Raw genomic sequence first — 15,870 nt, 5'->3', positions numbered from 1 at the left:
ATATTGTCTAAATAGCATGTGAGAAGCACAATATATCTAGCAAGTCATTAATCCTTTCATTAAACTCACAAGCCAAATACACCACAAGGTTAGAGACATATGCTACTTGCATTCAAAAGTATGGAACATCAAACAATAAGCATGGATTGTCCTCCCATCTAACAAGTATGCTACCACTACACTACAATTAAGCTAATGACATGAAATTAAACTAATTAAGCTAAGGGAGAGACACAATCCTTCAAGAAATGAGCATGAACCATCTAGAAAATTACAAGAGCATTCCTTTAAGCACAATGTTTTGACAATCTCTAGATCTATGGTATTAATACACATAGACATGCACCAATAACACAAGAAATAGAGACAAACACATGAACATCTATTCTAGCATATATAGACATATGGATAGAATAAAATGATCAATTGGAAGCATTAAACCACATAAATCATTGAATAAACAAGATCTATATATATAAAAGTGTCAAAACATATATTAAAACACTAATCCCTCAATAATACACAAAATCAAGATGTAGAAAGCATGCTTGGGGCTAACTCTAGCCCCAAGAGGATGTCTAGCCACTCATGGTAGTGCTTCTCCAACCCTCAAGGGCTAACTCCATGGTAGAGATTTGCTCATTGGTTGATGAAGAGTCTCTAATGGTGTCTCTAGCCTCCTCCTCCTCTAAGCTTGTTCTCCAAGAGTTCTTACAAGGTATGAGATGATATGATGTGATATGATATGTTTTTTTTTTTTTTTTTTTGTAAAAAGTAATCCTTATCCTTGTATAGGTAGGTCAAATGACACACAAAATGAGTTGGGGTCATGCGCAAAATATTCCCCAATGATTGGATAAATGACAACTTTCAATGAGCTAGAAATTTAACTTTTTTGCACTGGAGGAAGTTCGATCGATCGAACCTTGGACTTGGATTAATCGAACATGGTTGAGATTTATCGAACTGAAGTTGGATCAATACTCAATGGCGGCGCTTTTTGGATAAAGACAAATCTGAGATATTTTGAAGATATTTTTGGGAAAAGGACAAAAGTGGTTGGTAAGGTGGTACAACTAGATAAGATCAATCATTTGGATAAGGACAGGGCAGTTCGATCGATCGAAGAATGATGTTAGATCGATCAAACTTTTGAGATATCTGAAAATGTCATCATAGCTCTGATCTATCTTGAAGTGATGAGATCGATCATGTTGGATCGATCGAACTTTGATCTGAGATCGATCGAAGATGTTGATTTCCACCTTTTTCTTCCTTTTGCTTCCACTTGGCTCCTTTCTTTGATTTATCCCAGAATTGCTTCATTTCTGCTCTTATTTGGCTAATTAGCTTATTTTCGAGATAAATGCCTGAAAATGGAAATAATACGAAATCAATCTAAAACGGTAAAGTAAGATAGATAAGGGTACTAGAATGCCTAAGCTTAAGGGGTTTAAATACGCACGTTTCAGCACTTATCAGTACGCAATTAGAGGCAAAATAATATAAACCCTATAAATAAGCAAAGGTAAATCAAATTCCCAACATTGTACATAATACTATCACATTGATAAGCTTAATCAAGCAAAGATGAGGTTAATATTGCTAAAATCTTGAAAATAACAAATTTCATATAAATACAATAAGAAAATGGAATTATTTTATCTTTTGTGCTCTGTTAAAGAAAAAAAAATTGGATGGAAGGGAAAGAAAAATGGATGGATGACACATCCCCAGGGAATAGATTGTATCTTTCCTTTTTTTTTATTTGGTATGTTCATTATGAGAGAAGAAAAATAAAATTTTAAATTGTTTTTACCATTATATTCATTAATTTATATAATATTGTAATTCATAGAGAATAATAGTATAATTTAAAACTTGTGTAATTTAGGATGTATTTAATTTAAAACTTTAAAATAGTACACTTTTCTTTCTTCCTCTCTTCCGCCCATTTTTGGACAAATGAAAATTTGTAAAGAATAAAGGATGATACATCTCCCCTATTATCATTTCCTTCTTTGTATAATCTCTATTGAATAAAATAAGTTTGTTAATTCCTTCTTATTTTCTTTCCATACCTTTTTTATTCTTTTCTACCGAACAAAGCTTATGGTTCCTAAAAAATATTTTTACTAGTGTTGCGAGCGCGCGCACGTGTATATCAAAAACTAAACCCGACTATAATGAGCTTTTGTTTTCTAAAAACTGTTTTGTAATTTTTCCAACTAAGCGAATTTTCAAATTGAAAAAATTGAGAATTGTTCTCTGTTCTAATTCTCTAAAAACTGTTCTTAAAAATAATTTTGGGAGTTGCAAACTAAGCAAGGACATTCTTTTGCATCTCTCCCATTCGAGAAAAGGACATTCTTATCAATATAAACTTATTTTATAAAGACAAGTTGATAATGCTAACTCCTTACAAACAAATTAGTTTGTTGGGAGAGGGATTTTGTGCAGAAAAAAGAAAAGAAAAGTTAATGAGGGTTTAATGCAAAAACTTAATAGTCAAGACTCAAGAGAAATTTATTGTAATTTTCCCAATAAATGAATTAGAGTTATGTGGTGTTTCCCTTATTTTATGTGTGTAAATATATTTCTGGTAAATTAACATGTATATAAAAATAGGAATTTTTTTTTTTTTGAGTAACAAAGGGAGCATACCCCAAGAATAATCATCAAGAAATGGGCTAAAAAGCATAGACACTTTACCTAGGGGTGTCGTGGTAGTGTCGAATACGTAGACATGACTCAAACACTTGTCGGTCACGACTAGAAGTGTCTATGCTTTTTAGATATGTTTAAGACATTTTCAGGGCGCGACGAGGAGGTTTTGCAATTATTAATTTTTTTATTTTTATTTTATTTTTATTTTTTATAGGGATTTAACTCAATTTAAAGTATATTACTCCCTCCGTCCCAAAATACTTGGCCTTCTTTCTATTTTTGGATGTCCCGAAATTCTAGTTCCTCAATTTTAAAAGCTAAGCTTTTCCCAAAATATCCTCAACTTTAAAAAACTTATATATTCAACTAAAATAATTTTAAATGAGTAGTTTTATTATTTAAAAAGGGAAGAATGCATTAAATTATTGTCTACTTAAAAACTTGGAGTCCCAAAAATGGATAAATATTTTGGGACAGAGGGAGTAACAAACATCTAACTCTAGGTTTGAAATTAATGATTTCATTCGTGATTGTATGGATAAAATGAGTAAAAGTTATTATTATTATTTTGATATATAAGAATATATTATTATATATTATATATTAGTTTTTTACTTATTATATTATATAATAATAATATATTATTATTATTATTATAATATAATATATTATTATATCATTATTTGTGTCCTATTTTATTGTGTTGTCTACTCGTACCTAGACCTGTCAATGGATCGACGATTATCCAGATATTGATTGGGAAAAAAATCCAATAATCTGATAATGATTCGAATCCAATAAATCCACTTCCTTAACAAATTAGATATGAATTATAAGTAATTCGATCCGATCCTATCTGATTAAAATTATATATATATATATATATATATATATATATATATATATATATATAAAATTTCATTACAATATACTATATATGAATGTTATATATATTAGTTATCTACTATTAAATTTACATATATTAATTATTTATCACTCTATTCATTTGATTGTATAGTTATATTATGCACCATTCTATTTATTAATAATTCTCCACTCCATCTAACCTTATAACTATACATGTGTTGACACCCATTTTGGTAAATGCTTCGGCAGTGACATGGCAGTTGTTTTGGACTGGCAGTTGGTTTGGGCTAAAGATCATTACAGGGTTACATGGATCAAACAATGGGCTTGGACTATAATTGGGATAGTGACGTGGTGGTTGATGATGTGTTAAATGAGGACTATATTTTGCATGGATTAAAATTACATGCAAGGGCGTTACAGATAGAGTTATCTTGAATATTTTGAAGTAACCAATGGATAGTAATCATATTGCTAATATATATCGATTAGTTCATTTTAGTTGAATGCCGATGGTTATTTCTAGGATTAGTTTATTTTGAATTTACTGTTAGTTATGTGATAAAGTTGTATTGTAATTACAATACTTATCTATAGGAATTAGTTTACGTATTATTCTATAAATAATTGTAGAGGCATGCTATGTTAGAGGTCCAGCACCCTTAGAATCTTTTTATTAATGTTATTGCTTTCTTAAGCTCTTCCCCCATATAGCAACCTTGCTATTTTTATATTTCTCTCAATCTCCTTCTCTCAATCTCTTTCTATCTCTCTTTCTCTTAATCTCATTATCTCTATCTCCTTCTATATCTATATCTTCTCCCCTTTCTATTCTCTCAAATTGTTACTATTTTACTCACTGATTGAAAGTCTTTTTAATTAAAGCAATCCTGAACTCATAAGAGGAGTTTACTTGTTCTCTTTCTTTTCGCATCGCCTAAAAGTTAACATTCTCAAAGGGACTACAGCTAACAATACACATTCGAACCATACAATTGGTTCTGGCACGCCCACACACATCAAATTCAAAATCGGCTAAGCCATCCGATTTTAGCATTAACATTCTTGGCACAGTCGGTGGGACCCCGCTAGGTGAGTTAATTTATAGTAAAGATGCCTCCCAGGCCACAAAATTCGAAGAGAGACGTTAACAACGACGACGACGTCAAAGAGGAAATCCAGCAAACTGGCCAAGTCGGATAAAATGTAGCAGAATCATCCCTTCCATCGAATGTTCCAATCATTCAAATGCTTAAGGCTCTCATGCAGAGAGTGGATCGTTAGGAGGCCCGTTTGGAGGCTCGAATGGATGGCATGAGTTCGCAGAACAATTCCTAAATGAATTCAATTCATAGGATATAAGCAATAGTGGTTCAAATGTCGGCTGCCCAAAGCCGACATGATCAAGATGAAGCCTCAAATGCCCATGAGTCATTATTTCAACATTTTTCTTCATCATCAGAGATTATTCCTCAAGGGCCACAAACAACGATGGCAGGATTAGTCCCGTCGAATCCAACTCTCAGCATGCCCATCGATAATATGCCAAATCCAACTCTCGACACGCCTATTGGTAATCTGCTAATACTATCAAAGCCACCGGTAATCACTGCTGTGCTGATATATCAGCTACCAGTGAATCGCTAGCAAAATCAAAATGTGCAATGCTCATAAATGTAGCCGATTTTTCCTCTGAGAGATCAGCATGACGTAGGTAATCAAAACCAAGGGAGGATCAATCTATTAGTTCCACCAGTACCACCGGCGGTTGCCGGGGGGCATATAATTGCAAATCCACAACGGGAATGGGTTGACCCATATGCTCCACTTCACCCGAATGAACCTCCAGTTCAAAATGCATGGATTGATAGGGCTCAGATTTTAGCCCTAATCCAGGCCGAGGTAGCACAGGGATGTAGATGCGCTCGGTCCATGTACAGAAAGCCCTATCCTGACTATGTCGATGCTCATAATTTACCTTAAAATTATCACTATCCCGATTGTACTATGTACAGCGGTGAGGAAATCTTTTCCACAGTGCAACATATTGCAAGGTTTACAGTACAATGTGGGGAAACAGGACCTAATCCTTGGTTAAAAATGAGGTTATTTTCTAACTCCCTAGCCGATGCAACATTTGAATGGTACAGTAATCTGCCGGCTAATTCTATTTAGACATGGGATGAAATAGAGAGGCCTTTCATACCTAATTTTACCGAAAGAGGCAGAAGCTACGTTAGCAATTATATCTCGACTATCTCAATTACCGTGCGAATCGGTTGAAACTTTTATGGCCAGGTTCAGAAGGGATAAACTTAAATACTGAGTAAGTCTGCTTGAACCAGACTATATCAAGTTAGCATTGAACGGTTTGGACATTGAGCGTCACAAAAGTTTTGATGGGGTTGAGTTTCAAGATCTCTTCAATTTAGCAGATAAAGTTACTCGGTATAAAAAAATACTTAAGGAAGAGAAGGAAAGAAAGAATTCCTCCAATGGTACTTATAATAAAGACCCTAATTAATAAGTGTTCTTGGGAGAAGTTAGTGATGAACTAGAAGTTGAGGTTGCCGAAATTAACATCAAGAAGCCTTACATCTATGAGGCATTGATCAAGCCTAAGCCAACCACGGGGGGCAATGCAACTTCAGCGTCGACAGCACGGAAAGGAGTTGCCTATACAGGGAAAATTTATTCTTTCGACTTAGCAAAAACATAACAAAATTTTGATCATCTAATGGCCGATAAAATGATCAATTTGCCTAAAGGGCATAAGATCCGATCGGCAGGTGACCCGAAAGGAAAAGAGTATTGTGGTGGTGTTTAAGCCGCGGTTCACCAACAATTTAAAAAGATGTTGAACTAAGAGTGTGAGTGTGCAATGTGGCCAAGTTTTAAATTTGTAAAAGCCACTACTACCTCTAACTAAAAATATAGCTAGGGTGAGTAGGGATCGTCTCAAGGGATTATAGGTGCCTTTGCAATGGAAATAACATATAGGGTTAGTAGGTCGAGTGATCAAAGATTGGTTGGATTGATTGATTAAGCTATTATGCAAATGAAATTAAAGTAAACAAAATTCAATGATCAATAAATTAGAGAAAGATATAGAGGGGAGGACTTGGGGTACTAGAGCTCACCACTAAGCTTAATTTCACTAGACACTAGCAATTGTATATTAATGGGGAAATTAACTTGTAACTTGTGTGTGTGTGTAACATTAACTGAAACTAGGCATGGATGGCAAATAAGTATGGATTGTCAAGCCAAGTCGAATGGAAAGCACAACCTATCAAATGAGACCAAAATCCATTCAATGAAACCACAATTTATGCACACACAACTATCTAGAAACATACACCTAATGTATTCATAAGTATGGAACACCAAGGAACAAGAATAGATTATCCATCTATCTATGAATTTAAAGCAACTACACTACATCTACACTAAAGACATGAAATTAAACTAAGTAAGCTAAAGGTGTGGTACAATCCATCAAGAAACAAGTGTGAACCATCAAATAAATTGTAAGAGTGTTCAATTAAGCTCTATGTTTTGACCATCTCTAGATTAACTTCATCCATATACACATAGACATGCATAAACTCCACTAAATCTAGAGAAAAACACATGAATCATCCATTCTAACATACATAGACATATGGTTAGAAGTAGATAATCAATTGAAAGCATTAATCCATACACATCAAGTAGAAACCACAAGATATATATGTAATATCCAAGATCAAAACATTGTTACAAATAAATCCCCAAAAATATACAAAGAACTAAGTCTAGGAAGCAAACTTAGGGGCTACTCTAGCCCCAAGTAGATGTATAGCCACTCATTGAAGTAGTCATCTAACCCTCAAGGGCTATCTCCATGGTAGGAATGACCTCCTTCTTGATGGAAACCCTAGAAGAATGGAAGAACTCCCCAAAAATGTGTAAAGCTCTCTAATCTCTAGCCTTCTCTCCAAGATAAGAGAAAATACAAGTTATGTTGAATGTTACAAGTTATCATGTAAAAATGGCTCAAAATCCTTATATAGGTAGGTCAAGTGTCACACCCAATAGTCTGGGCTCGTATACCAAGGTCCCTCCAATGATTGCACCATGAGCCAACTTTTAATGAGCTGGAATTTATTTTTTTTTGGACTTGAGGAAGTTCGATCGATCAAACTATGTTGAGATCGATCGAACTTGGCTGAGATCCAATGAATGCTGCAGAGATGGATCATCCTTGGCAGCGCCTTTTTGAATAAAGAAAAATCTTTGAGATATTTTGGGATATTTTTGGGAAAAAGACAAAAGTGGTAGGTGGGTGGTAGGTGTGGATAAGATCGAATCATTTCGATCGATCTAGAAAATGTTGGATTGATCGAACTTGGTAAATTCTTTTGGATAAGGACAAAGGCTTGGATCCATCTTGAATTGTTTAGATCGATGAACTTTCGATCAATCGAAGAAATTATGAGATCGATCGAACATGTTGAATTTCTATACTTTGCTTCATTTAACTTCCACTTTGCTCCTTTCTTCCATTCAGCTTGAGTTAACTTCTTTAATGCTCTTATTTCGCTGAATTGACTTTTTTTTGGGATAAGCACCTAAAAAGGGCAATAACACAAAATTAGAATAAAACGGAAAAGTAAGATAGATAAAGGTTCTAGAATACCTTATCTTAAGGGGTTTAAATGCGCACTTTTCAGCGCTCATCACACCCACAAACTTAAATATTGCTAGTCCCTAGCAATGAACTATGAAGTAAAAGAATGAAATGAACATCTATATAACTATGAACTAGAAAATAATAAATGGATAACGCCACTTTCGTAGGGAACACGATTGCATTTAACATATGCAACAAGCCTTTTAAACCCTTAGGTTACCCCTAGTGGATGAATGAAGTCTCGAGAGGGTTTCCAGAAATGATACCCACAAACATTAAGCTCATTCTCACTAAAGAGACACCAATATTGCAAACAAGCATTAAGAGAAAACTACCTCAAGTATACAAAATTTTAACCATTTCCAAGCAATCTCCCAAAATTTCAACATCAAGCAAGCAAGTATGGTCCTTCACACATCAAGAAAATGATCATGCAAATCAAAACAACTCTAGAATCCTTTTTGAGTGGACCGGCATCAAATATGTTGCTATCTAAGCCAACTAAAGAAATGATCACATCATTACCCTCAAACTAGCACACAAATCTAGTACCGATCATCAAGACAAAGAGTGAACCTTTTATTAAAGCTTCATTGTTCTAGGTGCGCTTACTCTTTTCAGTCGATTTTTTTTTTTTTTTAAATCCTAAGGATCAAAGACGGAAGTATAGTGCAATGTGTTGATCTATTAAGTTTTCTAGCGATCCATGAGGTCGAGCGTTAGGTCAATGACTCCCAAACCAGACGACTTTAGGGCACTAGGTATTCAAAAAGCTCTAAGGAGTTACAAGCTCAAATCAACTAGGCTACAAATCAAAACAACCTCCATCTAATCATTTCCTACTTCTCACATTTTGGGAGAAATCCTCACTTTTTTTATTTACTTTTGTAACAACTTTTTTTTTTTTTTTTTTTTTTTTCACAATTTATAAACCTAGAGTTTGGGCCCTCCACCTTTCGCCACGAGAAATTCAGTGCTTGATGAGGCTAGAATCCCGGCTACTTAATGAAAAGGGTTTGTTATCCACTTTTATCAAGATGAAAGCTTTCAATGCACTACTAGCTTAATTGAGATATAACCAATTCAATAATCAAAAAAGCATGTACCCCACAAATGAATGCTAGTGTGCACCTGTGCTATTGTAGAATCCTAGAGTGAATCTCAAAATAATCACAAAATCAAGATGATGTGGACCACAAATGCAAGCAAGATATCAATCTTTCGAAAAATTTACTCCTAAATGGCATCCACAAGGCATACAAGGAGTATTGGACTCTAAAGTCAAGTAATTTTTAAATTTTAAGTAATATAGTCCTCAAAAGATCAAAATCACAGGTAGCATCAATCTCAAATACACAAGTCATGCTCAAAATTTTAAAATTTTGAATTGAAAGCAAATACTGTAAACAATACCCATTACCCCCAAACTTAAATGGCACAGTGTCCTCAATGTGTAAAGAGAACAAAGGAGAGAGTATACCAGTGCGGTTATGGCAAGGAATGGCCGGGACAGAAGTATCCAAAGTGGGTGGTATAACCCCCCCAAACTTGGAATTAACTGTGGTCCTGAAAAATTGGCACTGGGAGAAAAGCTGATCAGATAACAAAGGGGATAAGAATGATGCACAGTGGACATGCAAGTGTAAATGGGATAATAAATAAACTAATAAGAGAGAAAAAGGGTGGTCCTAAAAAATTCGGGCAGCACTATCTCACTGAAGTCATTGGGATGCACCTGATGATGGAATCAGTCACAGACAGATATATCAATAGAAGAATACGACATCCAAAAGATCATGCATAAAATAGGAAAATAAAAGCAGTATATGGTATATCACAGTAATAGGGCCGACAGACTGGCTGCAAAAATATTACAATAGTATGAAAAGAGCAGTAATATATCACAGATATAATGGAATAATGAAAGAGAGGAATAGAGATCAGGCAGATGAGGTAGGGCGAGTGGGGCGTGATCCTCTGATATCTCTGGATATGCCCTGCAGCGCAGCTCAGACATCGGAGTGGAGAGATGTCATATCTGACTGAAAAGAGACAATTGCGTCTTCTAAGGCCTGGATACGCTCTCCAAAGCCGGGTATCAGTACTGGAGCCTCAGGTACCACTGGATCATGAAACTGTGGTACATCCTGAGCCTACTCCTAGAAATGAAGTGGTGACCCTGCCAGAGAGTGATGTGGGATCTCCTCTGCTCGAGGCTCTCGCTTTAAGTTAATGTCCATATGAACTGCAGCCACCGGTACGTCCGCTGGTGGATCATCTACTACTGCTGTTGCCATCTCCTCCTCCTCAAGCTCCTCAGCTGCTAGAACAGCATCTTCCACCAAACTCTTGATAAGAGCATTATAGCTCTTATTCCACTCCTTCTTGCCATAATGGCAAGCTCCTGTCTCTGGATACTCATCTGGGTGGAAATGATAGTGCTGATCTCGAAGGATCTGAGTGATAAGATGTCCAAATGGGAGGAAAGTGGCTCGCATGGGCTTAGCCTTGCTGATGTAAGTCGAATACAATCTTATCATGACACTCCAATAGAGTGCCAGCATAGATACCCAGTGGCCTGTATAGAATGCATATAAAGCAACCAGAAAGTCTGAACTCCTCTGGATCTTGTGGCCTGCCATAAATACGTTTCAGAATAGTACTGAATCGTAGAACCAAAGGTCATCGAGCAAATAAGTCCGGGTGGTGAAAGTCTCGCCATCTGCATAATGGCCAATCAGTGCCATGGCTATGTCTGCGTAAGATGGCCTCCACTCCAAGATAGGATAATAAACATCAGGAGGGCAAACATGCGGGCATCGAGAAGCTCTAGCAAGAATATCAACTATGATCCAGATGGCGTGGCCATCAATAGTAGTGTGTAGCTCTGATAGGTTACTCGGGGCCGGCTGGAGGTTTAGGTAGAACAACCGAACAAGCCGCAGGTAAACTGGATAGGTGACAGGGGCCAAAATAGCTGAAATACCCCTTCGGTCAATATCATCGTAAGCGGACCGGGTCAAGAGATACCAGGAGAAGAAAATAATATCAAATACTGACTCATGCTACACCTCAAAGCGTGAGTATCTCCTGATAGGTCTGTCGCGGTCCTGGCCTGGCTGTGCCGGTGGTGGTAAAGGAGAAGGTATATGCGCAGCCTCAATTGAAAAAGATGATGCAGAAGCTGAAGGCTGTAGTCTAGAGTTAGCTGATGGGGACTGAGCTGGATCTGCCTCTAACTACTCTAACTGCTCAGGCTGTTTAGCCTGCTCAACCTACTCTGGAGCTGGTTCTGGAATGGGGTCCTGAACATAAGATGGTCCTGCCTGCTCCTCTACTCGCTGCCTCACTCAGCGTGGATAATGCCTACGGGCAACAGTCTTTACCCTAGCCATGGCCTGCAAAATAGAAAGAAACACACTTGCAAGCACAGTATATAGAAACATGTATGTTAAATAAGATAGGCAACTCAGAATAATAATCATGAATCTATGCAAGTGATGACGTAGCCGAATAAACAGTGACCAAGTGAAACATGCTAAACAATATAAGTATAGAATGCATCTAATGTGGAAGACACAGGCATTGGGCATAAATAAGATAGCATGGAACACAAAAGATGGTGTGTGAAGTGTATAGGCAAATCTGTGAGGTTTGATCGATCAGGAAAATATGAGATCGATCTTTACCAGATCGATCTGAGAAAAATAGAGATCGATCGAACTCTGCTAAGAATGCAAACAGTCACAAATCTGTGACGTGGATGGCACGGGGGCACTCGAGCAAGTTCGTGGGTCCCACAATTCCTCAACAACACACAAATAAGCACTTGTTTGGGCACGTGACCCTCCAAATCAATTTGGAATCAAATATATACACAAATATATACATATATATATATACACACACATGTGTCATCAACTCAAAAATTGCAAGAATCAAACATTGGAAGCTCAGATCTAACATGGCAACATCAAAAATATATAATTGAAACTCAAAAATGGAAATGAAACACAACTTACCCAAGTTAGCGAGAGAAGTGGATTGAAGGAGAGAGAGATGAGAGAGAGAGATTCGAGGCTCGAGAAGCTCGCCGGAGACAAGCCGGAGGTTGGGAAGAAAGGGTTTGTAGTGGCGAGAGAGATGAGGGTCTGAGATCGATTTACAAATCGATCAAAATTACCATAGGGTTTTATTTTAAAAACTCGTCCCGACAAGTTTGATCAATCTGGAAAAATCTTAAATCGATCAAACATAAATTGATCTTAAAGGAACACAGATTGATCTATGCTTCGAAATAATTAGGTATTTTTGAATTTTTTTTTTTTTGGATAATAAAATTAATAAAAATCTTTTGGAATTTTTTTGAAAATATTTTTTTTAAGATAAAAATAAAAACAAAAACAAAAATAAAAATAAAAGATAAATAAAAATATTTTTAGATTTTTGAAAATTTTCCTAAAATTAAAAAAATTAAAAATATTTTTGAAATTTTTGAGAATAAAATGAAATAAACTAAAAAATTCAATATATATATATATATATATTTTGGGATTTTTACTAAATTAAAGTTCAAAATTCAAAAGAATAGTCAAATCAAAGTCAATAAAGGGGGTACAGATCGATCAATACAAGATCGATCTGAAAGATACTTCGATCAATCGAACAAGTGAAAACCTACAGATAAGTTTAAATGATGCACAGAGAGGCCTTTTTCATGGATCTAAAAAAAATTTATAAGTGTAGAGTGAAGATCGATCCAAGAAAATGTTGGATCGATCTAGGAACTTTTAGATCAATCCAAAGAAATTTTTGATTGATACACAGAGAGCTGATTTATGCAGGAAAATTTCGATCAATGGAACAGAGAAATGATTGGATGCAGGAAGGGATGTTCGATCGATCGAACTTATTTTGAGATCGATCGAACAGAAACAAAATGACTCTTTTCAAAATGAAAGTGCATGCATTCTCAATCATAGTTCCTATCAATGTGTATAAACCCCAAAACATATCTAGACGACACAAGAAATGAAAAGTAAAATAGAAATGAGGGAGGAATAGGGTTGTAAACCCTACGAAGCATTTACTAGTCTTTAACGTCTCTAGCAAGACGTTGGGCTCTTTTAGCCCGGATCAAATATCTTGGTATGCAACCCCTCCTTGACGGGGTGAATAGATTTTTGAATCCCTCCCAACAAATTGCTCCGTAAGGAACTCATTGGATTTGATTCAAATGACATTAACGGTCCTTGGTTAAAACAACTCTTGGGCTTCCATGCCCTTGGAACACTTGACTTCAATGCAACTTTCTATGATTTCAAGTTGGTAGACAAACCATGAAAATGTTCAACATCAAGTAAAGACTTAACTTCATCAAATTCACGTTTTACACAATCCTCTATAACACACACTTCTTCATATTGGTCCATTGAATTCGAGGTTGGATTAAAAAATGTTTAACTTCACTTTCATATGCCCAAATGAGATTTTCATTATCCCTGTCCTACAATTAATGTTAGCATTTGAAGTTGCCAAGAAAGGACGGCCAAGGAAAACTGGAATTTGGCTCTTGGGATTTGGAACCGGTTCCGTGTCTATAACAACAAAATCGACCGGGAAGAAGAACTTATCAATTTTAATCAAAACATCCTCAATGATACCCCTAGGCTTTTTGATTGATCGGTCGGCAAGTTGTAAAATTACCAATGTCAGTTTGAAGTCTCCTAAGCCCAATTTGACATATACTGAGTATGGAAGAAGGTTAACACTTGCTCCTAAGTCTAAGAGAGCCTGATTGATGACATGGTCACCAATAATGCAAGAAGTAGTAGGTGAACCGGGGTCTTTAAACATTGGGAGAGTGTTATGTTGCAAAATAGAGCTCACTTGCTCGGTCAAGACCACTTTTCTTGGTGCTTAGCTTTTATTCTTCCTTTTTTGGGTGCAAAGATCTTTTAAGAACTTGGCATAAGCCAGAATTTGCTTAATTGCATCCAAAAGTGGAAAATTAATCTTCACTTGCCTAGACATTTCAATGATTTCATTGGTCTTGGTTTTTTGTTTATCAAGATAAATGGATCCTTTCAAGGCATCCGGAAATGGAGCTCTTGGCTCAAAAGCTTTTTCAAAATCTTTCTTTGAAACGTCAACAACAAAAGAATTTTTCATGTCCTTTTTCAAATCATGCTTTGATTCATCTTTTAAATCATTTTTCAATGCTTTCTCAATATGATGATCATGCACATGCAATGAAGGAGGAATAAAATGTGAAACGGGATGGGTGTCAACTTTTGGTTGCACCGATTCACTCTCTTCATTAGAGATACCTACTTGGTTGTCCACAATCTTCCCACTTCTCAAGGTTGTCACCGCATTGACATGCTCAATTGTGGGACCTTCCGATAAGGAATGAGTCTCCACAACACATTGTTGCTTTGGTGGGGCATTCAAAGGCATTTTCCCTTTCTCTCTAGCATTTAGAGTACTAGCTATTTACCCTACTTGGGTTTCTAGCTTAGCAATGGATTGAGAGTAAGAATGAAGCAATTGAGTGTTCGCCTCTAAAGTGCCTAAAGCGGTCAAAACTTTTTCTTCAAAAGCAGGACTCCTATAGTTTCCTTGAGAATAAGATTAATTTGGGAAATGAGAATTTGAAAATTGGTTTCCCTGTGATTGATATGATGATGATCTAAAACCTTGAGAACCTTGGCCTTGCATTGGAGGCGGAACATACTTTCCTTGAAAACCACCTTGGGGAGGGTTTGAGACTTCCCCTTGGCTTTTTCAAGAAAAGTTTGGATGGTTCCTCCATCCGGGATTATAATGATTGCCATAGGGATTATTCCCTTGGTTAGCAAAAATGGCATTTGCTTGCTCATAGTTGTCATTTTGCACATGTCCATTGGGATAATTGGAAGTAGAATGTAACACACTAGAACAAGTCATACATGATTCATTAGATGCACGATGATGAACATGATTAGGGGAGGAAGATATTTGATTCGCTGAAGTTTGGTTGATAAAAAATTGATCAAACCTTTGAGATAAGGATTTCATCTCGGCAGCTATATCATTGGAGTTGTCAACTTGATACAAGCCAACATTCTTCCTTCCACCTAGATTTCTACCATTTTTAGAAGACAGAGATCTATGCATGGAATTTTCACTCATACTTTCATACAATTGCCACACATTATTTTCATACTTATCAAGATAAGAACTACCCATAGATGCATCAACCATACCCTTGTGATTATCCGGTAAACTTTTAAAGAAATATTGAACTAATTGCCACTTAGGTATGTCATGATGTGGGCACTTCCTAAGCAAGTCATTAACTCTTTCCTATGCCTCATGAAACATTTCCCCATCCTCCTAAGAAAATTCTCTAATTGAAGTTCTCATGGCATTGGTCTTTGATACCGGGTAGTACTTCTTCAAGAACTCTTGTTGCATTTCTGCCCAAGAAGTTATCGAAAAAGGCCTAAGATTGTTAAACCAATATTTTGCCTTGTCTTTAATGGTAAAAGGAAAAATTTTGAGTCTTAACACTTCTTCTGGTATGTTCGTGTATTTCACGGTGGAACACACTTTAAGAAACTCATCCAAATGCTTATAGGGTTCTTCACTTGGAAGTCCATGATAGTTAGGAAGCATTT

At 36.2% G+C, this 15,870-nt stretch overlaps 1 pseudogene; it reads left to right on the top strand.

Annotated features, from left to right (window-relative positions):
* The first annotated feature begins 15,512 nt into the window (after positions 1 to 15,512).
* Positions 15,513 to 15,611, top strand: LOC132267941 (small nucleolar RNA R71; annotated as a pseudogene).
* Positions 15,612 to 15,870: the final 259 nt, after the last annotated feature.

This window comes from Cornus florida, unplaced genomic scaffold, assembly GCF_030987335.1.
Source record: "Cornus florida cultivar Cherokee Brave unplaced genomic scaffold, ASM3098733v1 CherokeeBrave_3.0.0_Hap2_Chr07, whole genome shotgun sequence".
Classification (NCBI taxonomy): domain Eukaryota; kingdom Viridiplantae; phylum Streptophyta; class Magnoliopsida; order Cornales; family Cornaceae; genus Cornus; species Cornus florida.
The sequence above is the reverse complement of the archived record's forward strand: the minus strand, read 5'-3'. Positions and strand labels throughout refer to the sequence as shown.